This window comes from Anomalospiza imberbis, chromosome 1, assembly GCF_031753505.1.
Source record: "Anomalospiza imberbis isolate Cuckoo-Finch-1a 21T00152 chromosome 1, ASM3175350v1, whole genome shotgun sequence".
Lineage (NCBI taxonomy): Eukaryota > Metazoa > Chordata > Aves > Passeriformes > Viduidae > Anomalospiza > Anomalospiza imberbis.
In genome coordinates, this window is record NC_089681.1 from 37,369,206 (window position 1) to 37,392,541 (window position 23,336).

A 23,336-nucleotide genomic window follows, 5' to 3' on the forward strand; every position below is an offset into this window, starting at 1 on the left:
TTAAGCTTTTTGCATCCAACTTTGTTGAATAATAACTTATCTGTCATCTGTTAATGTCTGCTTGATAGCTAAACAGCCAAGTCTTGGCATCACAGCTCGAGATATTTGCTGGTTTAGTGCTGTTGCTTTGATATTCATTGTTTGTTTTGTAATGGCCCTTAAACATTTCCCATGCATATTTGAGCTAGAATGATTCTTTACATAATGCCTTAGAGGAAAACAAGGTTCTTCTAATAGCAATTAAAATTAGCAATGTTATTAGGCTAAGCATTTAAAATTACATATCGCTTCTGTGCCAATTCCCTTTTATAATTTAAAAAAATCAATTTTCAACAATGTTGTATACCTCATGCATTATACACAACTTCAGTGATTTACTTCTTGTTTTGGCACAGGCTCAGTTGAATGATATAAGAGCTAATTTTGTTTTTCTGTTGTAATAGCTTGTATTGTCAGCATAATGAATCCTTGCTGAGTTTCATCAGGAGAGTTATAATGTTTATATACTTCTGTTAGTGAAAAATTTTGTGATTGTTCTCCAATAAGTTTATCTTACCTATAATCTGAAAGAACCATTCATGCAGGTATCAGCTATCACACACCATTCACAGCCATTCACTCAGGTATCAGGAAGAGACAAATCTAGAGATGTGTTTTCTTGTTAGGATGGTGGATATTTCTGAGTGAATGCAGGAAAAAGAAGTGGGGAAGAAAACATTGAAAGAAGTTCCCAGCTATGCTACACATTTTGATAAATGATACTGTGATGTTTCCACTGAATCATATAAGAAATTATGTCATACTTGGAGAGACAGGCAATGATGAGGCCTTTTGTAGCCAGAGAATGACAAAGAAATAGCAGTGAGGACTAGCAGATCAAGAATTTGAGATATCTGGAATTTTGCAATGTGGTCCATTTGGAAATATTCCAGAAACTGAGTTCCTTTCCCTTTCCTCTGTAAGGAAACAAGTCAATGAATGAGAGGGGAAGCTGGGAAAGAAGCTTTTAACCTACACTCTCAAACATTCATTATAAAGTAAATCAGGCAAATCGGAGTAAAGCAAGATTTACTAATAAAGGTGAAGGGGTTCCAAAGATCCTAGAAAAAAGAACAAATGCTAAAAGGGTCCCTGACAGCTGAAAGGCAATAGAGCCACTGGAACGCAGCAGAGTTAGGGAAAAGATCCTGTTGAGGATGAGGCACTAGGCAGTGAGGAATGAGGGAAGTGTTTGTGTGTTAACTCAGGCCAACATACAGTGGTGATTTATTTTTATGTTTCTGAGAGGGAGGCTAGTATGTGTTTTTGTTTACAAGTTATCTTAAGCTGTGTAAGATTATTATTATTAATAATAATTATAATAATACATGTTTATGATAAATCATTATATGTTAAGTGGATAAAATCTAGCTTATAAATAAATATCTTTTAATTTCAAATGTCCTTGTTAGAATATTTAGTGGATATAGGAAATTTTTATTTTTTCTTTTTAGTAATAAGTCTGTCTCTGTCCACCTAAATTTAAATTGAATGTTTGAATATATATATATATATATATATATATGAATATATATGTATATATTTACTGTGAAAGACAGTCACAGAAGATAAACAATGTCAGCATTGAACACATGTGCTTTGCTTCACTTATTTGAAGTTTGTCATCTGGGCTGTAAGTAGAAAAATGGTTATAAGTCTCATTGTAGTAATTTCACTCTTACAGATGGGATTCCTAGAAGCTAGATTGCAGTAAATATCAACTGGAAATCAGTGGATAAAAGAACAAAAAGTGTTCTCTGGGTCCTGAGTGATGACATAGACACTCAAACAGGGCTTGCAAAAGCTGAAGCCCATCTTTAGTGCTGAGATAAAGCAAAGCTTCTACTCTTTTTGAAATATTTCAAGAGAATTGATATAGACTGTGATGCCATATCATGTGTAGGCATTTAAAAAACTAACAACTGTATCTAGCTAAGCAGATTCCAGCTATGAGACTTAGGAGAACAAAACAGCATGAGATGAAAGGAAAATTGACTGGTCATTCTTGATTTTCATGCTCTTCTGGTAGAGTCATTCACAGATCTGCATCACAAACATTCTGTGAGAATAAACATTGACCAGGTATACTTTGGAGAATTTTTGTAGGCACTGACAGTGTTGATGCTGGTTTCTGCAGAGATATCTTGATGAGAGAGTAAATGAAACACAGCAGGACTAAGTTCCAGCACGACAAATCCCATAATCTAAGCTTGATGCCTTGCAGGCAATTTTTTTCTATCTACAACAGTAGTTTGTCACTAATGTTCTGAGGGCATGTAGCAAAGATGGAACAGTTCAAGTTAAGAGGACAAAGACAAATCTGCGTGAGTCACAGGGATTTTGCTTGCATGAATACTATTTGGAAAGTACTTTTTGCATTAGCTGAAGATATAAAAACAACAAAAAGCATAAGGGTACAAACAAATAATGCAAGTAAGTAATAGTAAGGTTATGATAATTCTTCCTTTAGAGTCTGCATACTTCTTAGCCTGGTGAGGAACAGAAATATTACAGAAACTCAATTATTCAGATGACCTAGCTAATCTAAACACACAAGCCTCCTAAAGGAGCATTTGGCATGAAGAAATAGATGGGTTGTGCTTTACTCAGTACTCAGAACACTGTATCTTAGTGTCCATTGAGGAAGACTTGAAATTGAATATATACATCTGCAAATTCTGGGGCTAGAGGAAAATGGAGTTTTACTTGCCCTCAACCCCAGAAGTTATTCCTGGCCTCAGCCTAGCCTCATTTTCTCCTTTGGGGTGTGCTGGAATTCATCTCTGTCCTTTACTCCTTTTGAGGAGTTGAAGGAAGGGATGGAAAGCAGGAATGAAATGTTGGTCCATGAGTGTGATTGTTGAGTATGGGATGAAGGAAATGTTAAGAATTATGTTACTTTGAATAGTTGAAGTGATTGGCTTGGTTCTTATTAATTTCTAAAAATAAGAACAAAAGGTATACACAGAAATAAATATTTTAAATGAAATTACACCACTTTGAATATATTTCCTTGACTACAGTTTCAGTGAGGTTGTGACAAATGCTGCTGTCTCACCCTGAATTTTAGTGTGGAAATGTTTCCAATGTAGAAACTCAACCACAAAAATAATCTCTTTTCCCAGATCTTACCAACATTGCACAGGAACAATGCAGTTTTCTCTGCTTTAGCAAAATAGAGCTTGTTGGCTATATAGTGTGAGCCTTTGATGTACATTGGCTAAAGACAGTAAGTAAAACATGAGTCATGACAGCCTGTGCTAATAAAATCATGGAATCATAGAACAGTTTGGGTTGGGACCTTAAAGATCTTCTTGTGCAAATCCCTCTGCCATGGGCAGGGACACATTCCAATAGATCAGGTTGCTTAAAGCCCCATCCAGCCTTGAACAGCTCCAGAATGGGGCATTCACCACCTCTCCAGGCAACCTGTTCTGGTGCCTCACCATACTCTAATCTAAATCTGCCCTCCTTAAGATGAAAATGATTACCCCTTGTCTCATCACAACATGCCCTTGTAAAAAACCTCTCTCCAGCTCTCTTGTATGTCTCCTTTTGGTACTGGAATTTTGGTATTTCAATTGGGGCTTCAGTTTACTATTTATCATGCTTTAGCTGGCATGCAAAGGTGGTAGATTATAAAGCAAATTTTCACTCTTTGGTAGAAATGAAATTAAGTTCTAATATTATAGAGTTACTGTCTGTCCAGACTTGCAAAAACAAGCATTCTGTATTATTAGTTGAATATATATTTGGGATACGCTATATTCTTTTTCGTGACAGAATCACTAATCTCTTGGAATGACTTAAGAAGGAAACGGTCTCTGGATGTACAATTTCCCAGTATGATGGGTTAATAAACAGGCTCCAAAAAAATCCTGTAAATATTCCTATTAATTTCATGAAATAATAAATGAACCATATGGACAGACAAGAAAAAGTATGTCAAGTATTGTGTTAGAAATTACAGTACTTTTGAAAGTTGTTTAAGGATTTGTAATAAATCTAGGACCACTTTCAAACAGCTAAACTACAGTTAATTTTTTTGAGTAGTAGTGCTTTCTATTAACAAGGCATCTATGAAGGTCTAGGGTTGGCCAATAGGAGACAACTGGCCCAGGGATTTAGGTAAAATGTACATCTATAAAGCAAATTTCAGAAAACGTTCTAAGAAGCAAATCCAATTGCAGTGCAAGATACAACTCAACAGATTATATGCCCTATGTTTCACTATGAGAAAGTTGTCTGAAGAGCAAATATTTTTGGTGAGAGCAGAAGTTAAATGAATGAGACATATATATATACATATAAACATGCTAAGGCTTTTGGGAAGCACATTTTTGATCATCTTTATTTTTTTTTATTTAAAGATCAAATGCTGTTTTAAGATTTTGGAGTAGGACTTTTTGATTATCTTATTAAAATAAAAAAGTAGTAATTAAAAATGTTGTTTTAAAAAATGATGTCATATGTTTTGTTTAAAAGGTATAAGGAAAAAAATATTCAGTGCTTTCAAATAAGGAATTTTATTAAACAAAGAAATATGAAACTAAAGTATTATGACCTTTTTATTCTCCCTAGCCAGTCCCCATTTCTGGCTGAATTTATTAGTTGATTTGATTCAAAGTTCCCTAGTTCCAGTTCCCCCATAGTTCATTTACTCAACACTAAAGCTTATTTGCCCAGTTCTCAAGCCAGCCTTAAATCTCACCTCTTCTGTAACTACTCCTTGGAAACAGACTAAATTTCTAAAAGTTGCAAGACTCAGAGAAGGTAGTTTGGTAAAAGACTGTGTTCTCAAGACCTGTTATTTTCTTTTTAGAACTAAAAATATTAATACTGTGATGCCTAGTCAGTATTGTAGAGGCAGTGGTAGTCAGTGGGTACAGTTGCAATAATTTAAGATTTCATATCCTGACCTTTGAAAATTGCTGTCATATATATCCTACACATAGTAAATCTGCTTCACAAAGGTTGGAAGAGTTTCTGAAACCTTTTGTTCAGTATGAATGAGTTTTGAGCAAAATGGAGAGAGTGATTTTATGGAAAAGAATGACATTTTCTAAGAACACTTAATTGTTTTTTTGGCTTTGTTATTAAATTATAATGTTTAAAGGTGCCTTTTCCATTCCAAGAAGTGAAAAGCATTAAGGGACTGGAACATCTCTCTTATGCAGAAAGGCAGAGTGAGTTGGGCCTGTTCAAGAAGAGATGACTGAGAGATGACATCATCAATCTCTGTCAGAATCTGAGGGGAGGGTGTCAAGAGTATGGATCCAGCCCCTTTTCGGTGGTGCCAAGCAATAGGAGAAGAAGCAATAGGCAGAGAAACTGATGCACAGAAAATCCCATCTGAGTATGAGGAAGAACTTTACTGTGCAGGTGACTCAGCACTGGAACAGATTGCCCAGAGTGGTTGTGGAACCTCCCTCACAGTAAATATTCAAGAACCATCTGGGCACAATCCTGTGCCATGTGCTCTAGGAACCAGCCTCCTTGAGCAAGGAGCTTGGACCAGATGATCCACTGTGGTCCCTTCCCTGGGAGTGGGGCATTACTCATTTTGTATGTCTGTGAATCAAAGAATTCACAAAATCACTGAATCTACATCTCCTTGAAGTGTTTTCACCCTTTGAGACTAGGTTTTAAAAGCTAGATTTTACAGGGTATTACAGACCATAATAACCCTAGACATAATTTCCCCACAATGTTACAGCACTTGGGTTCAATTTAATTGAATGCACAACATTTGTGACTATTACAGCCATCATCCTTTTACTGCATGGCACTGAGCATGGGGACTGGGACACACACAGCAAGGTCTCTGCCTGTCACCTGTAGCCCAGTCTGGAGTGGTTCACTCCAGAAGTCTCCTCTTGTGTTAGGTAGGTCTAGGCTCAGTTTCCCTGTACACACCTGGTCATTCCTTTGCAGCTGATACATGCAAGGGAGACCAGGTAATCTTAATGCTACCCTTTCATTGTGATTCCTAAAAACAGAGAGGAAGCAAAGAAAACAGTGCTATAGAAATGAGTTTTCAGGGATATAGTCTGTCAGTTCATCCCTGAGGTGCCTTAGAGTCTCACTCTGCTCTCTGCTTTCAACAAATGTAACTGGATTATTATTTGTATTAATTAATGATAGTATTAATATTTATTATTATTTTGGCTGTATGTGCAGAATTTATCACATTTGATGGTTAAAAAGTCTTTTACCATCTTTTTCAGGCTGATAGAAATAATGTTTGATTCCAAAATAACTAAAAGTGAGTTAGTGGCAGAGGTACTACATGGAAATGTCACCACAACAATCCTCACAGAGGGGAAGTAATAATTAAATACCTTTCAAACTAGGATCCAAGAATAAGAGTTGCTTAGTTTCAATGCTGCACCTCCTGAAGCCCACTATGAAGTATTTATAGGATAGAGACTGAAAGGTAGTCAAACTAAGCTCTGACAGTCTAAAGTAAATGAAAATAATTAAAGGAAGCAGTATAGTGTATAGTACAATTTATAGAAAGTCGGGATAAAAATAGGTGAGGATCAATATATACACTAAATTACATACATTGGTGACTATTTTACATCTTGTGTCTGTCATGTATTTATTTACTTTGAAAGCTAGAAAGAAAAATGATCATAAAATATTTAAGAGTCAATGTAAATGGAAAAAATGTTTTCCCAAGGTAATGGACTCCTCCAGCTATTAGGCAGTGAAGCAAAGTAGAAACATTTATTTTCCAGGCAGAAGGCAGTGCTTCTGAGATAAATTTCTATGATAATGAACATAAGGCAGACATTGACTATAATGAATCCAGAGGTATCTGGTTTTACCCAGAGAGCTCAGAATGAGCAGGGATGGCTGTTCTGCACAGCCTGGCTGTGGTGCCCAAGCCCCATTTCCCACACCACTCCTGCCAGGGCTCTGTGTGCTCAGTGTCCATCTCCAGCAGTGTGTTGGCTCCTGGAGACTGGGGCTGGCTGAGAACATATGTTTCCTTACTGACAGAAGTGATGTTTGTAGCATGAGGGGCAGGCTCTGACAGACTGCTTTTTACTGCACAAATGTCCTTTATTTGCTTCCTATGAATTAAAACCTTTGCAACATAAGAAACACTAACCCTCTTTCCCAATGATTTTTGTAGGTGACATTGCTTTTCGCCCCAGTTATTTTTTAACTGCTGCCCACCTGCCCATTTGCTTCAGAACAGTGTTTCCCCTCAACCTTCCAAACACCTCTCCAGACAGGCTTTTAATCCCCCTTCCTTGTGCATCTCCTATGCTTTCCTCTGGGCACAATCAGCACTTTGTTTTCCTGCTGACTTCTCACAGTTTAATTCTCAATATCTTGCTGTCCCAAACTGAATGTATATTGACAGTATAGAGCATGTGAATCTGACTTCTCTAGCTTTCTTAGCACTTCCTCTTCCTTTAATATTTGTTTAAAATTTAACATTACTTTTATGAATTATCATATTTAAATATAATCTTGGGCTAGGTTTTAATTTTTTTAACATCTGAACATGTATTTCTTCATCAAGTTAAAAAATATTTGCTTTTGCTTTAGTAGTAATTCCTTTCTAATCCTTCAGGCAAACAGTCACTAACCTGAAAATGTAAATTGATATATACATTTTTGATTTTTTAAATAAATATTTCATTGGGATATTGTCACTAGAATGCATTAGAAGTAAAATGAATAAGGAAATGCAACCTGGTGATACTTTTAAATATATGAAGGATAAACTTCAGAAAATCAGAATTAAATAAAAGTTTTTGTCACTCTGAGCACTAGCTCAGATCAGGCTAGGCAGATCAGGCTCAACTTGTCAAAACTTCCCCTTGTGATTTGAAGTGTATGTACCTGATGCTTGGACTGTTTGATCTTAAAATGTCACTGAGGCTATTTGTGCCGGGTCATATCAATTCAAACAAAGTATTTATACTCTTCTCCCTCCTTTCCTCTTATCTGATAGGTGGATATCTCTGTGAGTGCCTAATTTAAAACCATTAAATGCCACTTTTTCTTTTATCTTAAATCACTGCTTTCCTAAATTGATACTATTATCTACCTTAAAATGGATATTGTGGATATATATTTAATAATAATAGTTATAAAGACTTATAGACTTCCCCAAAGTGCTGTTAACACTTAATATTTTCATTACCATTGTTCTGTTTTATGGGCACAGTTAATAAATACAGAAACACTGAGGGACTTTCCCTATACCTGTGTTCCACTTCTGTGTTTGATAACTACCACTCAGGTTATGCTAAAACATTTCATGACAATAATAGGACTCCGGCATCAGCTTAGGCAACTTTAGGTGTCAACTTTTCAGTGTTTTGTAGTCAGATTTGTTTGATTCAATCTTGTTGGCAATGCGAAGATGTATGAGAATTCACATGGAAGATGCAGGTACCTGACCTGGCTCTGCCCGCCCCAGAGTCAGATATTGGAGCGTCGTGGAGCAGGGCTGTAGAAGGAGCTGTGTGCAAGCCAGGTTGTGACTTGAGGAAGTGTGTGGAAGCTGTAGTGAGGTGAGTCTGTGCTACTTACAGGTACTGGATGAGAAATCTATTCAGCACTGCTGGTCATAGCATGAGTTTGCCACCTCGGTCTCAGTGAAGCTGGGGAGACAGCACTGTTTGGTGAATTGTATTTGGTGCAGGCACTGAAACATGCAGGGGGGTTAAACCAAGACAACAATATCCCCATACAGCTGAGGGCATAAAAACAGTGCAGAAAGGTGAATGTTCGGGAAAACTACTGCAGTCTGATATAAGGCATGTTGCAATGCTAAAGTGCATGCTATGCTCTTCATTAAAAAGTGGGGATTTACATGTGATTGTCTAATTTAGACTTTTAATTTAAATTTAAACCTGTGTTTTGCATACTTTCCTCTCCCATCATTTACAACTCATCCCTTTTAAACACAGTAATGTGACCTTAGCCTGAGATGAAACCAACTTTCTTGACTGGCTGAAAATCAGAAGTATAATAAACGAAATCATTTCTTAGATTATGATTAATATCGGTACAACAGAGAATTCAGTGAGTTGAAGTCATCACACAAATAAGCAGAAAGAGAAGGTCTCTATATGCATGCTATCTTCATTTAAGAAAAGGAAATCTAAAATACACTAGAGGTCACTGCAGGTGAACCTTAGAAATTCTGAACCTCTGAATTCATTTCCAGGAAGCTCAGGAAAACAAATGTAGACCGCTGTAGTCACCATTACCTGTTATTTCAAATTTTCCCCCAATTTAGGTAGGGAAAAAAAAAAAAGAAAAATAAATTCAGCTCTTGCAGACTTGTTATTGTCTGACAATATTTCAGAAGGTGCACAGGCTGGTAATATCTACATGAAGGAGAGCAAAATTTAAAACCAGTCATTGTAGTCCCAGGCTAGAACTTCCTTTCCTGAGGGGCACAAAGGATAGCCATCAAAAGGCTCCCCAGATGACTGAATAAACACTGCTCTGCAGTTCCTCATGACTATAGGTCTTTTCTTTTGTATTACTGTGGTCATGCTTATTATTTCCACGGTGCTCAGGAGGCCTAAGCAAGGGTGAAAATCCTATTCTGTACCTCTAAACAGCTACTTGTAAAGATAACTCCAGTTCCAGAGAACTTACTGAGAAGAGACGGTATTTACAAGATGAGTAAGGCTGTTTTCAATAGTGATGGGTAAGCATACTGAAACATGCCCTCACAAATACACCATTATTGAACTCAAAAAGTTTTTTTCCAGATAAATAAAGAAACACGTATATTCATATAAATATAGGAAGCCATAAGTGTCTATCTCCTGCTTCTGAAAATTCAACTCTATGTACATGGAAGTGGAAAACAACAGCTGTGAGGGACGGCATTTGGAGTACAAATGAACACCAGACCCAGCTGTAGATTTGCATTCTTTGACATCTGGTGCTGAGTAGACACTGGGGAATTCTGTGACAACATGAGATTTTTTGCATCTGTCAGCTAAATCTAGCAATTCTCTTTGGGACAATTGCATGGATGAAGTGAGGCCTGTTTTAAGCCAGAACAAAATAAGAGAAAAGAACTATATCTGATTCAGACCCTCAATTCACAGAGCTGGCAGGTTGCATGAATTGAAATCACACATCTGTTCTACAAGAATCTGCAAGATAGCTTCCATAAAATACCAACATGTTTGATTTCAGGAGTGCTGTGACTCGGGGCCTCTAAAGCCTTTTGGTGCATAATGAAAGGAGTTTAGAGTGTGTGCATGTGTGTGTATGTGTGTGTGCACATGTATGTGGGTAATTCAATAAAGGACAAAGATCTTTACAGTTTAAAAAATAGACTTTCAACACTTCTCTGAAGATTATTGGAAAATCCTACTAAATCCAGATACTCAAGGGAAAAAAGGGTTGTGACCAAATAAAGTAATCCCCTGATCTGAAGTAATCCTGCCCTCACCTTTGTACTTCTACCTCATTCCAGTACAGCTGACCCCTTTTTTTTTTTCTTTCTTTCTCTCTCTCTTTTTTTTTTTTTTCTTTTTTTTTTTTTTTAATGAGAAAAAATCTTGTGCTTTATGCCAAACCAGTTCATGGTTTACATGCAAACAAAGGAGTGAGGGTTTGAGCACCAACGACATTTCACGTCATACATCATAAATCCTCATGTGCTCTCTTTATCATTGACATTATATAGTGTTTGACACGACACATTGTAAAACATCACTGCCAAATGAAATCAGATCACTAATTCATGGAATCTTACTTTAATCTGTGCTTCACAGTAATTGCCATTCTTAAGAAGGGAGCTACTTAATTTAACGGGATTCTTCTTCGTATGCCACCAGGATAAACACACACACCTCATATGAAAGCATTTAACCTTGCTTCCTCATAACTCTGGATAACCAGGGGTGGGTGTAGACAGGCCAGAGAGTGGTGCTGTGAAGTCTGTGGCTGTGACCTTTCCACCTCAGACATCTGAGAGCACACACTGCAGCAGCACTAATGAAAATACCCTTTCTCGATGAACTCATGCTTCACAGTCCCTGCCATGGTATATTGCATAATCCGGGATGATGTAAAAATGATCCGCAGTGCAGAAGATGAAATAAGTCTCCTTCCTTCTTCCTTCCTTTCTTCCTCACCTTCCTCTCAGATAGGCTGCTTGAATTGCTTTTGTTTTGGGATGACCCTTGTTCCAAGAGATTTCTGCACGAAAAGGAAAGCAAAGAGCTTTATACAGCTGCTGCTTGTAGATCATGTGTGTGGACTCTTCAGATACAAATCAACAAGATTTTTTCTATGCTGTTCTCTAGTCCCCATCATCTGCACACACTAATCAAATTTAAGGCATTTTCAGATACAGTGATTGAACAAATTATTGTGTTAGAATGTTGTTCTTTTAATGACAAGTGCAATTGTGCTATTGCCGTGAATATATGAAGAAATACTCTGAACTGCTTTGGCTCCCAGTTGTCTCTTTGCAAAGTAATCTTTATGCTACATGTGGGGTGGCAAATGTTTCTGTAATACAGCCCCTGACTCCTTTAATTATGGCTTATTACCCTGTGAAGGGAAAAAAACAACTAAAGCTCTTAAATACCATATTAATGACAGCTATAAATGTAGATATTACCTTAGCAGTGCTGTAATGGAGTCTGGTATGCTGAATGAAAGTCCACAATTTTCTAAAAGTATACTGCTGTAACTGAAAGAGACACAGGTGGGAGCTTACCAGGAGAAAATAGGCTTTGTTGACAACTTGTGTCTGACAAATGTTAAAACCCAATTTCTGAGAAATTCTCAGTTGGTTGTAAATCAGGCATTAGAGAACCTTTGCTCCCTTGAGACAACTGCCAAGTTTTTGCTCTGGATATAGATGCAATTCCTTAAAGACAGAATGTATTTACAGCCTGTAAGATACTTGCTATATTGAATAATGATTCTCAACATGCTAAAAAATATTTTTTGTTTACATTAGAAAGTGTTGGTATGTCTGTGTGGTTTTTTGTGTGTCCATGCATGTGAATGTAACCTTTTCACATATTATGCAACCTGTGGGGGCCACAATAGGTGGTATTCAAGTAATGTAATTAATTAAGTCCAGGCCACCCTAAGGCACAAGTCCAAGGGCATGCACACATCAACTTTTCTAAAACTGGATCACTAGTTTACAACACTGACACGCCTAAGCAAGGGACTGACATTAACCTTATGACAGATTTAAATCATTCCAGGCAGTCTGTTTTGAATTTCCAAATGTGCTGTACTGTTCTAATGAGTTAATTCATTTGGTATCCATTTCCTCCTGTCAGCTGCTTTTGGAAAATAAATTGTGCATTGTTATCTTAGCCTTGTCTATCCTATTAATGGTTTAGGAAATGCAGCTGAAGATTATCTGTAGTTTTCTATGGCAGAGTTTGACCTGCGACAATGTAATGATCAATCACATCTTGAAGGAGTCAGAAACAGCAAAATTGTTATTCATTTTTTTTTCTGTCTGCAGTGTAGTTTTTTAAAAAAATGTCTTCCACCATTTGTGCAGAGGGATAAAAACAAAAGTGTTGTCCAGAATTTTTGAAAAACATCCATTTCAGTGTTTAGATGTCATCCATCCAATGAGGGTGGATATAGCAATATACTACATATTCCACATTTCCCAGAAGTACATTAGAAGTCTTCTCTGTTGCCTTCTTGTTTGGTGTTAGTGATTACATTGGCAATACCTGGATGGTTTCTGGTGTTTTGGGCTGCTGTGTTAGGCTGGGTGTGAGTGGGGATGGATGTAGTGCTCCCACCCCACAGCATCTGGCAGCGCCAGACCCACAAAGAGCGTTGTCCAGAAGGACCCTGGTGTTCCCCAAATGGTCATCTCCTTCAGCTCTATGGCACAGCGTTCCCCTGTCAAATCCTGTCCCCTGCTTCTCAACACATGTTAAAGATGGCAGTACTTTTATCCTCTAACTCACCCTAGAGAGAAACACTGCTTTTAACTGGTTCTGCCTGAGTTTAGAAAACAAAGCTACCCAGGGTGTCTCTGAATCCTGTTGAAGAGCTGGAAAAACTTCCACAAGAGAGAATTCCTGTCTATTAATTTATTAGTTGGCAACAGTACCCTTCCCTGCTCTTTCTAATCCTACCACCACTTCAAAAAAGTCTCAGTTTTTCTTCACACATCTTCCTCAGTTTCCTAGCAAGCATTTCAAATCTGCTATTCTACGATTATTCCAGCAACTAATTTTTAGAAATGCCTAGATCCTTTGCTCTCTGGTATTCTGGCTGTGTTGCCCATGTCAGCTTTTTGCACTGTGCTATGTACTAACCCCACTGCGGCACACAGCACAGTGTTACTCGTGCCCACACTCTCCCTTCTCTCCAACCACAATTAGATCATCTCAAAATATCTGTACTGCTCAGAGGCTCTAGATCTGATGTGAGGGTTCACAGATTAATTTAGCACAACTAGTTTACCTTGGGATTTAAACAAGCTACTATTTTAACAGCCCTGAATCTTTTTGGCTGTCCTGTGCTGAAGTCCTATGCTTCCCACAGGATCTGTGGGAATAAAAAGTGTATAAAAAGAAAAAGAAGCACAAAACTCTTAGCCTTTCAGCCCTCCATTTCCCTGTGACTTTCAGACAGTTCTGACTTGCACACTGGAGAGACTCAGAGTTATTTTTTTATGAGAAACAGATTGAATGCACAGGTTTTCATTGATCTCAGTGCAAGTGAAGTTCACCTCTCTGAAGAATCCCCAAAGAGTTTAACACATGGTGCCAGAAATAGTCAGGACCTTGTACTTGAGTGTGTTTTCTCCTGCACTTCCCCTCTCCTCAGCAGGTGGTGGAAAGACTTCTTTATTTTCTCCCATTATGCTTTTCATTGTTGCAAATGGCTTTGACCATTTTAGTCTTAGTTTAACTTCAGCCACCGAAGTGGGGCCCTCAGTTGCCCTTTAATTCTGAACTGAGGGCTGAGTGGGAACAGAAGCCGCTTACATAGTAGTGAGGAAATCCATTCTCTGAGAAGGAATTCTCTGCAGCCTCACGTGGCATTGCCTGAGCACAATCCTCACCAGCACTTATGTGATGCACAAATCTGAGCTGGGCCAAACAGCTTGCACCCTGTGCACATCTGAATTTTCATTTTTTCAGAGTGTTCCAACAGTGAGCATAAAAACCCCCTCCCCTGAAGGTGGTGGTGACTCTTGGATGGCTCTGTGTTCCTTGTGTGGCCTGCATGTGCCTGGCTTTTTACTGGTGTCTAGGGACAGCTCAACCCCTGGTGTTGAAGAGCTGCAGCTGCGCAGCTGCACATCTGCGTGATACTCCAGGGAGAAATGGACCACAGTTTGATGTTCATAAATAGCCTCTCAAATCCAAGATCTGTGAAAGAAAATGCTGTCAATGCTTCTATTTCAATTTTATCCTTATTTTTACAAAATTACAACAATAATAAAAAATGTCCTATGTTCTCTGTAACAAAAATTGAAGTCTCAGTGGAGTCTGTGGAATTGCATCAAATATGCCAGCAGAGAATTTGGCCTACGAAGGGAAAAGAAGTCTCAATAATGTTATATTCTCATAATGAATGTTTATTTTTCTTATTGCCAGTACCAAAAGATCATTTTCTCTGTTTCGAACTTGGACTGCAATTTTTACTAAGAATATAGCTTCTAAAAAGAAAAATAGAGCATAAACTATGATAATTTACCATAACAATATTACTTAAGCCTTAATTTTCAAGTGAAAACATTACTGAACTAAATTTCAGATAGCATTTTATTATGTGCAAACCACTGTTGATATAATAACTTCTATTTTAGTTTGCTAGCAAAGAAAAGAACAATGTGACCCATTTAAAAATTGGCTCACAGAAAAATATTAGCAAGCTATTTATTAATTATGTTTAATTTTGGTGATAAGACCTTTTGATAGAAACATTTCTTTGTTACAAAACTAACAGTAGCATAGGATATATTTGACCATAACACATGTGCTTTGCAATGGTACTGAAAAATGAACTTTCTGTTTGTTGCCAATTGTTTGCAAAAGAAATAAAAAGGGAAAATTGTCACCTTTGAATTTTTCAGCAGATGGAGCCTGATTTTTTAAATCTCTGATTAAGAGAAAATTACACTGACATGGCTGGAGTGCTGCAAAGGCTGGACACAGCTACACAAAAGCAATCCAAGAGGCCCTCAGAGAGCATTGATAGACAGTAATGCAAAAATAATATTACAAAATTAATAATAATAATAATTTTAAAAAATTCTGGTACAGGTGACTGAGGAGGTGAAGAGAAGAGATGCTCTGCAGACATGATTTTCACAAAAGGAGATGAACTGGTTGAGAATCACAGAATCACGGAATCACAGAATCACTAAGTTGGAAGGGACCTTCAAGATCATTGAGTCCAACCCATGCCCTAACACCTCAAGTAAACCATGGCACTGAGTGCCACATCCAACCTTTTTATAAACACATCCAGGGATGGTGATTCCACCACCTCCCCCGGCAGACAATTCCAGTACTTTATCACTCTTTCCGTAAAAAAAGATTTTCCTAATATCCAACTTATATTTCTCTTGGCACAGCTTAAGACTGTGTCCTCTTGTTCTGTCAGTCACTGCCTGGAGAAAGAGATCAACCCCCACCCGACTACAGCCACCTTTCAGGGAGTTGTAGAGAGTGATACGGTCACCTCTGAGTCTCTTTCTCTCCAGGCTGAAGAACCCCATCTCCCTCAGTCACTCCTCACAGGGCTTATGTTCCAAGCTCCTCAACCAACCTCATTGCCCTCCTCTGGATGCCCTCAAGCATCTCAATGTCCTTCCTAAACTGAGAGGCCCAGAACTGGACACAGCACTCAAGGTGTGGCATCACCAATGCCAAGTACAGGGGAACAGTGACCTCCCTGCTTCTCCTGGCCACACTATTCCTGATGCTGTTGGCCTTCTTGGCCACCAGGGCACACTGCTGTCTCATGTTCAGCCAGCTGTCAACCAGTACCCCCAGGTCCCTGGGCACTGTCCAACCACACCATACCCAGCCTGTAGCACTGCAGGGGGTTTTGTGGCCAAAATGCAGGACTTTGCACTTGGACTTGTTAAACTTTATCCTATTGGACTCTGCCCATCTATCCAACCATTCCAGGTCTCTCTGCAGAGCCCTCCTACCCACCAACAGATTGACACACACTCCCAGCTTAGTATCGTCTGCAAAATTACTGACAGACTCAATACCCTCATCCATGTCATCAATAAAAATATTGGACAGAACTGGCCCCAGCACAGACCCCTGAGTGTGAATGCCAGGAGCAGATGGAACTCAGGATCCTGAGAGAAGATAGCAATTTAATAACCCTGGACATCAGGAAAGCAAACAATGGGAGCTGCTTGGAAGAATCCCATGTGACACCCTCTTGCATCAGAGAGGAGGAGTTCAAGAGGGCTGACTGATTTTCAAGGATCAGCTCTTCCAGACTCAAGAGTTGTCAATCCCCACCTGCAGGTAGTAAAACAGAGGTGGGAGGAGGCTTACATGGATGAACAGTAAGCTCAAAGGTAAAAAAGAAACATTTAAGTGGTGGAAGTAGTTAGGTGATATGGGAGGAATATAGAGACACTGACCAAGCATGCAGGGATCAGGTTAGTAAAGTCAATGCCCACTTGGATTTGAATCTAGCTAGGGACATGAAGGGCAAAAAGGGAGGTTTCTACAGGTACATCATCAGCAAAAGGCAGACTGGGCAAAATGTTGGCCAACCACTGAACAGGGCAGGCCACCTTGTGACAGAGGACACAGAAAAGACCAGTGTGCTTTTCTCATTGGTCTCTACTGATAAAACCAACCTTCAGGGGTCTCTGGGATCTCCCAGTATCCCTAAGAGACATGGAAACATCTGGAATAAGCAAGAATTGCCATTGTGGGAGAACGACCAGATTAGGGGACCCTTACACAGCTAGAATGAACACAGGTCAATCTGATGGGATGCAACCACAAGTACTGAGGGAGCTAATGTCACTGCAAGACCTTTCTTGAATTGCCATCAGGGAAGGGTCCTAAGGACTGGAAGAAAGCCAGTATCACTCCTTTCTTCAAGAAGAAACTACAGATCAATTGGAGCAGTGTATGTTGTTATCTTGAGTTTAGCAAGGTTTTTCACACTGGCGGCTGTAACATCCTTCCTGTTAAATCAGTGATGTACAGACTAGATAATGGGATGGAGTTGGACTGAAAATTGCCTGAACTGCCAAGCTGAAAGGACTGTGATCAACCACACAAATTCACCTGGAGGCCACTCACCAGAGGTGTACACTGGAGATTGATATTGGGGCCAAAAGTGTTTAACATCTTCATAAGATAGCTGGACAGTGGGACAGAGTGCTTCCTCAGCAAGTTTACACGATAGAAAATTGGAATGAGTGGCTGCTATACCAAATGTTTGTGACTGGAGAAACATGCTGATGAAAACCTCTTGAAGGTCAAAAAAGGGAAATGCCGAGTCAAAGGAACCCATGGAACTGCATGTACCCGTAAAAGCTGGGGTCAACCAGCTGAAAAGCAGCTTTAATACAAAGGACCTTCTGGGCTTCATTCGGAAGAGAGTTGCCTGCAGGTCAAGGAAGGTGATCCTGCCTCTCTACTCAATGATGTTGTATCCACACCTGGAGTTCTGGGTCCTGTTCTGGGCTGTCCAAGACAAGAGAGATGTTGAGCTACTGGAGAGAGTGCAGTACAGGGCTAAAAAATGGTTAAGGAAATGGAGTGCCTTCCCTAACAGGAAAGGCTGAGACAGTGAGATAATTGGGGTGATTGAGCCATGAGATAAGGACGCTCAGGGGGATCTCATCAGTGTGAATAAATACCTGGAGGAGGTGATTGAAAAGGATAGAGTCAGGATCTTTTCAGTGGTGCCTAATGACAGGACAAGAGTCAACGGAGCAAATGAAACACAGGAAATTCCACTTAAACATAAGAAAAACAATGATTTCTGTGAGAGTAGTTAAACACTGGCACAGGTTTCCCAGAGAGGTGATGGATTCTCCATCCTTGGCCATATTCAAAATCCAATGAAACGTGGCCTGAAAATCTGCTTTAAGTTGACCCTGCTTTGAGCAGGGGGTTTGGCCTAGTTGGTTTCTAGAGGTGCTTTCCAACCTCAGCCATTCGGTGAAATTATTGCTTATATAATAAACCAAAAAGTGTCGGCTCTGTAGGAAGCCCCATGTCACAGTCTGGATGTAATCATGCTCTTCTGCTGCTAATAAGTCCTGTTAGAAAGAATTAATGCATAAACCTGCAGGGTGTAAGTGAACGTAGGATCCTGACATCCAGGGAGACAACAGGGACCTTTTGGTGTCTGATTTTGGGATAGATGGGAGATGCTTTGCTGCTCCTCACCAGCTGCATTCCGTAGAGGCTGTGCTTTCCAATCCCCAGGTAGGGATCACAGTCAGCATGACGACCTTGGTCTGTCAGCCTGCTGGAGAGCAGGAGCGAGCTGCTGGTGGGGAACAGCTGGCTCTGCTGGCATTGAGGCACCTGGGGAGCCCTTCTCTCAAGGAGAAGCTGCAGCTGATTTTTCCAGCCTACTTTCTAGACCTTTTGTGCTGATCTCACAAAGCACAAAGGGAATAGAGCAGGCCTGGGAATATATGTGAAAAAAATATCTCCCCCAGCCTTCTACATACTGAAGAGAAGGAGTATGTAACAGCATGACTTCTGTACCAGTTCCATAGAGATAGAACCACTTTGGAAAACAGCGTTTTCATTGTTTAGGAAAACTATTTTTCTCCCCAGGTTTGAATTAGACAAAGTAATTTTATTTTCTCTCCAAGTTCCTCTTATTGTTATGACTATTATCAACAATGAATTGTTTTGAACACCAAGAATAAGAAGAAAGCTATACTTTTTTTTTCACATCATCCTTTTACTAGTAAATTTTGGCCTAGACCACTTACTCTGTTTAGGATTAATGCATTCATGAGTATTATTTTCAGTAGCTATGAAGAAAAGACATTTTAAAGCAAATTTAGGTAGGTGATATTTTCTCTAATGCATTTTTAATGTATGAGATACTGTAAGGACCAGAAGAACATTCTGTGCTCTGCAATAGAATTTGAGAACTAAAAAAAAAAAAAAAAACCCCAAACAAAAAACAACCCAATAAAAAAGAAAGTAAGATAAAAACAAGATAACAGAACATACGGGAGAGTGAAAGATATAGCCATGCTATTAGTGTCCAGTTAGCTAATTTTATTGGGATTTCCAACATATGAAAGATGAATATGATAACTGGTGGGGGTATGAAGATGTTGTGATATTAATAAGAATGTAATTCCATAAGAAATTGTCTTATGATTTATAGCTAATAATATTACTCAAATGAGGCTAATGAAGGCAATCAATCCAATATAATACATTTTTATAAATCTGATTCTCAAAGCATTTCTTATAGAAAGAGGATAGATTTGTCTTCTCCCAGGAATCATTGCTGACATGAGAACTCCCACTGAAATCAATTGACAAGCAGACAGGGGAGTAAATAAACCTCTGTGGATGCACTTCTGCTCTGCCTTGCTTCTGTAGTTCCTCTCTCATGGCAATGTCCTTAGAGTCATATTTTCTGTAAGAAAACTGCTCCAGTGCATCTGGAGTGCAGTCTCACACCTTACTGCTCTACTAATGAACTCTTCCTGCTATGAAAGCTGCCTTTGCTCTCTCTGTCTTGGGTACAGATCACAAAGTCCTTTGCAGTGCCATACCAGTCTCTCCATACCTTTGGGTATCTATGCAATTATCTGGTCTACACTGCACCCCACACTGCTTGGTTTCAATGATATTACACTAAAGGAAGGCAAGCTTCCTTGTATTTAACCATTCTGTATGAACACTGCAGACTGCAGTGCATATTTCCCCACCCCAGCCTCCCTTTCTCTAAGCAACTGAAATCACCTTCAGCTGACTTTAGCAGATCCCTGAAAACATACTTATTTCCCTCTTTGTCCCCTTCCTTGTCTGTTTCATTACCCATTTTCCTTGGAAAGGACAATGTGATTTATAATATGTATCTTTATAGCATTTGGAAGAACACCTATTTCTTCAGAGAAATGTCATGGGATATATTTAAAACCACAGAAATCTGGGACTACTTTGCTTTGCTTGAAGTACAGACTCAAAGTTCTCCTTATAGGGGGATATCTACAATGAAATTACTAATCTTGTGAATAATTTTGTGGATGTTAAAATATGACCTCTGTTCTGGGTAGATTGTGAAGAGAAGCTCCCACACATTTATCTCCTCATGCCCAACACCTTCCTCTTCAGGATTCTGGAAATGGACAGTCTAGCAGAGGTTTCTGTCTCTGTCACCATGCTAATTTAAGTCAATGGCAATAACCTTTTCGATGTCAGTGAGGCAGGATAAAAGCTTGTGTAAACAGCCAGCCCTCACATCTTTCCTCATCTCAAGAACCTTGCTGACATCTGACTTAACGCCTTCATATCCACCTCTCTCAAATACTTAAGTAAGCACAGATATGTGACGGCAAGGAGGTATAATGGTGAAGAAAAGGATGTGAATATAAGGTTGGATTAAAGGTGTAGTGCTATAGGCAAGATCATATCATCTATTTTACTCTGCAAGTTTTTTCCTATATCTCAGTCCAAGCAGCTGTTGAGGCAAGCAGCATGAAACACAGGAGATTAGGGGCAAAAATATATTTGAACCATCAGATGCTTGGAAAAACTGCAGTCTTATCTGAGCTTGGTGAGAAGAACCTGAGAAATTACATGGACTGGAGAAACACCAAGGGAATGGTTATTGGTTTAAAAAGAAAAACAGTTGATTATATTTTGTCAGAAAAGGAAAGATTTTAGTCCTGACTGGTTTTTTGTGTTTGAGGTTACTTATGAAAACCACTTAGCACAGAGCAGATTAGATTCTGGCACTGTTGTGCTGTCATCACTGTAAATTCATTAATGTTTCACTGAACTGTTCTAATGCCATTAGACTGCCCCATGTCACATGTGTTACGTCTATGAATGCTCTCTTTGTCTCCCTGTGTAGCAAGGAAGGTGAAAGGCACTGGAATTGAATTCATTCTTCAAGCTGAGAATCTTTGCAATCATAAGTAAAGTAAGTCCCTTCAACTTAACATTCATTGCCTCCTTTTTCATTTAAAAACAGATGTCAGCACAAGGAGAAGGCAGGTGCAGAGTGCCTCTTTCAGCTACTTTTGAAGGAAAGCAGGAAGTGAATAAGTCACAGAGAGCAGTGCTGTTTGGATCTTTAGAAAGCATTTATAGCTTCTAGATACGTTCCTGCTAATGAGGGCATGAGATGCTAGCTCTTTGGAAGTTAGAGCATGCACTGTTGCACTCTCATCAACTCTGATGGATGCAGTGTATATGGGAATATAATTTAAACATGAGGATATGAGGAATGATTTATTAAGTTACCACAGAAAGTACTTAAGAAAAAAAATGTCTAATACTAGAAAAAATGTCTAGCATATTTGAATGCTATATAAATGACAAAATTTGTTATAAACTGGAAACCTCCAAATGGATGCTCTCCATATACTGCAGCACTGTCTGAAACTGCATATAAATACCCTGAATAGTGGCTGTAAAATATTACAATTTACAACAGCCAGACTCCTGAACCTAATGAAGGCCACAAACTGATTGTTGCCAATCATATTATTACTGTTAAAGCCAGCAGCAATATCGAAGAGCATACTATATTTGAGTGTGTGGTGAGGATCTGACTACTGCCATTTTCTCCCTTAGGCAATCCAACTTCCACACAAAATAGTGTCCTTTTTTTAATGGGGGCAAGATCAGACACGATGTGATCCATGGTCTCTACAAGACTCCAGACTGAGGTGAGCAGAAATGAATAAGCAGCACTATAGCCTCTCTCTCCTCTCTTTCCACATCTGTCAGGTTTGATGTGGGTGGAAACACACTATTCTTTGTAAAGAGCTGGCACAATTTGCCCTCATTAGCACAGCATGCCCAATTTTTTTTGCCACTCTTGCTGTACCTCATTTGAAACACCACATTGCAGGGATTTTGCAGTGTCTGGGATTTGACTATGAAAGGAGAAGTTTACAAGAAAAATGCCTGCAGCTTCCTGGGCTTGATGCACTGCATTGTCTGGCATGGATTTCACTTTCCCCGTGACACTGAAAAAGCACTGCCATGGAACAACTTGCTTTGATGCCCTATGCTAGCAAACAAGTTCTGTGATAAACAAGCTTTTAATCCTGTATTTCCACACTTTTACTAAGCAAGTTGCAGCTTGACAAATCTGTGTGTCAATGACTGTGCCAAAAGATCAGCCCTGAACAGAGATGGTAAAAGAGGGTAGGAGAGAAAGTGCTCACAGGAAGCACACAGAAGAATTGTACTTTAGAAGCTTTGTCACTGCTTTGATTTAGTGCCATCAGTCCTACTGCAGCAGGCCTTCTACTAAGTGCTAGTGTAGACAGTCCAGGAAAACTCCCAAGAAGCCATAAATGATGTTTGTGACCTGAAAAATATTTTCTGCCTCCCTGAATTCTAAGGAGGGATCTGCCAAAGCAAGAAACGTGCCGGGACTCATGAGGAGCCTGCCCTTTCATGTGATAAGGTCTCTATGAAAAGAACTGTAGTGTAATCAAAGTACATAAGTAGCCAAATCTCAGCATCAGGTTTTCAGGAAAAAGCCCTGCTGGCCCCTTCCATATGACACCAGTCCACATGTGTCACAGTGAACAGCTGGTGAAGAGCTGTCTTCTGCATGGAGGGAATACCCAGCACTAAAATGTATGTTAACATACACAAGACAGAGTTTTTCAGCGCCAAAATTAGCAGTTTGGGAAGCAGCACAGGTATGTAAGTAGCACAAGACCTTTTCTGCTTACCTGGAAGCCGTCTTGTTGCCTGAAATCTTCACAATATCCTGAAGTATTGCACTGTCTCCTGGTGCTACTCCTCTGTTCCCTCTTCAGATGAAGAGGGGCTGAGCTTATCTGTTTTGCTGATGCAGATACAACAAAGCACACTATGCTATGAACTAACTCCCTTCCTGTGGAACAAACATTAGGAAGCAGCTGAAGAGATTTCAAGACTCCTGTGTTTCAATGTAAACCAGAAAATGCCTGTTTTCAGATACTTAAATGGGAGGGCGCAGACTGTAATACAAAATCTAATCACAAGAATAAAAAGTCTGATATCAAACTCTTCTTTTTAGTGAAGAAGTCTTCTCTGATGCTTTCCCCTCTGCCCTTTTTATACAAAACTGAAGTACAC

The 23,336-nt window shown here is 39.2% G+C and overlaps 1 protein-coding gene across 1 annotated transcript in view; it reads right to left on the reverse strand.

Moving 5' to 3' along the window:
• Nucleotides 1-22,972, reverse strand: part of RAB2A (RAB2A, member RAS oncogene family) — a 98,304-nt gene extending 75,332 nt beyond the window's left edge. The window contains exon 1 of the mRNA XM_068188076.1: nt 22,949-22,972. The gene's annotated coding sequence lies outside the window, so the exon portion shown is untranslated. The remainder of the gene's footprint in view (nt 1-22,948) is intronic.
• Nucleotides 22,973-23,336: the final 364 nt, after the last annotated feature.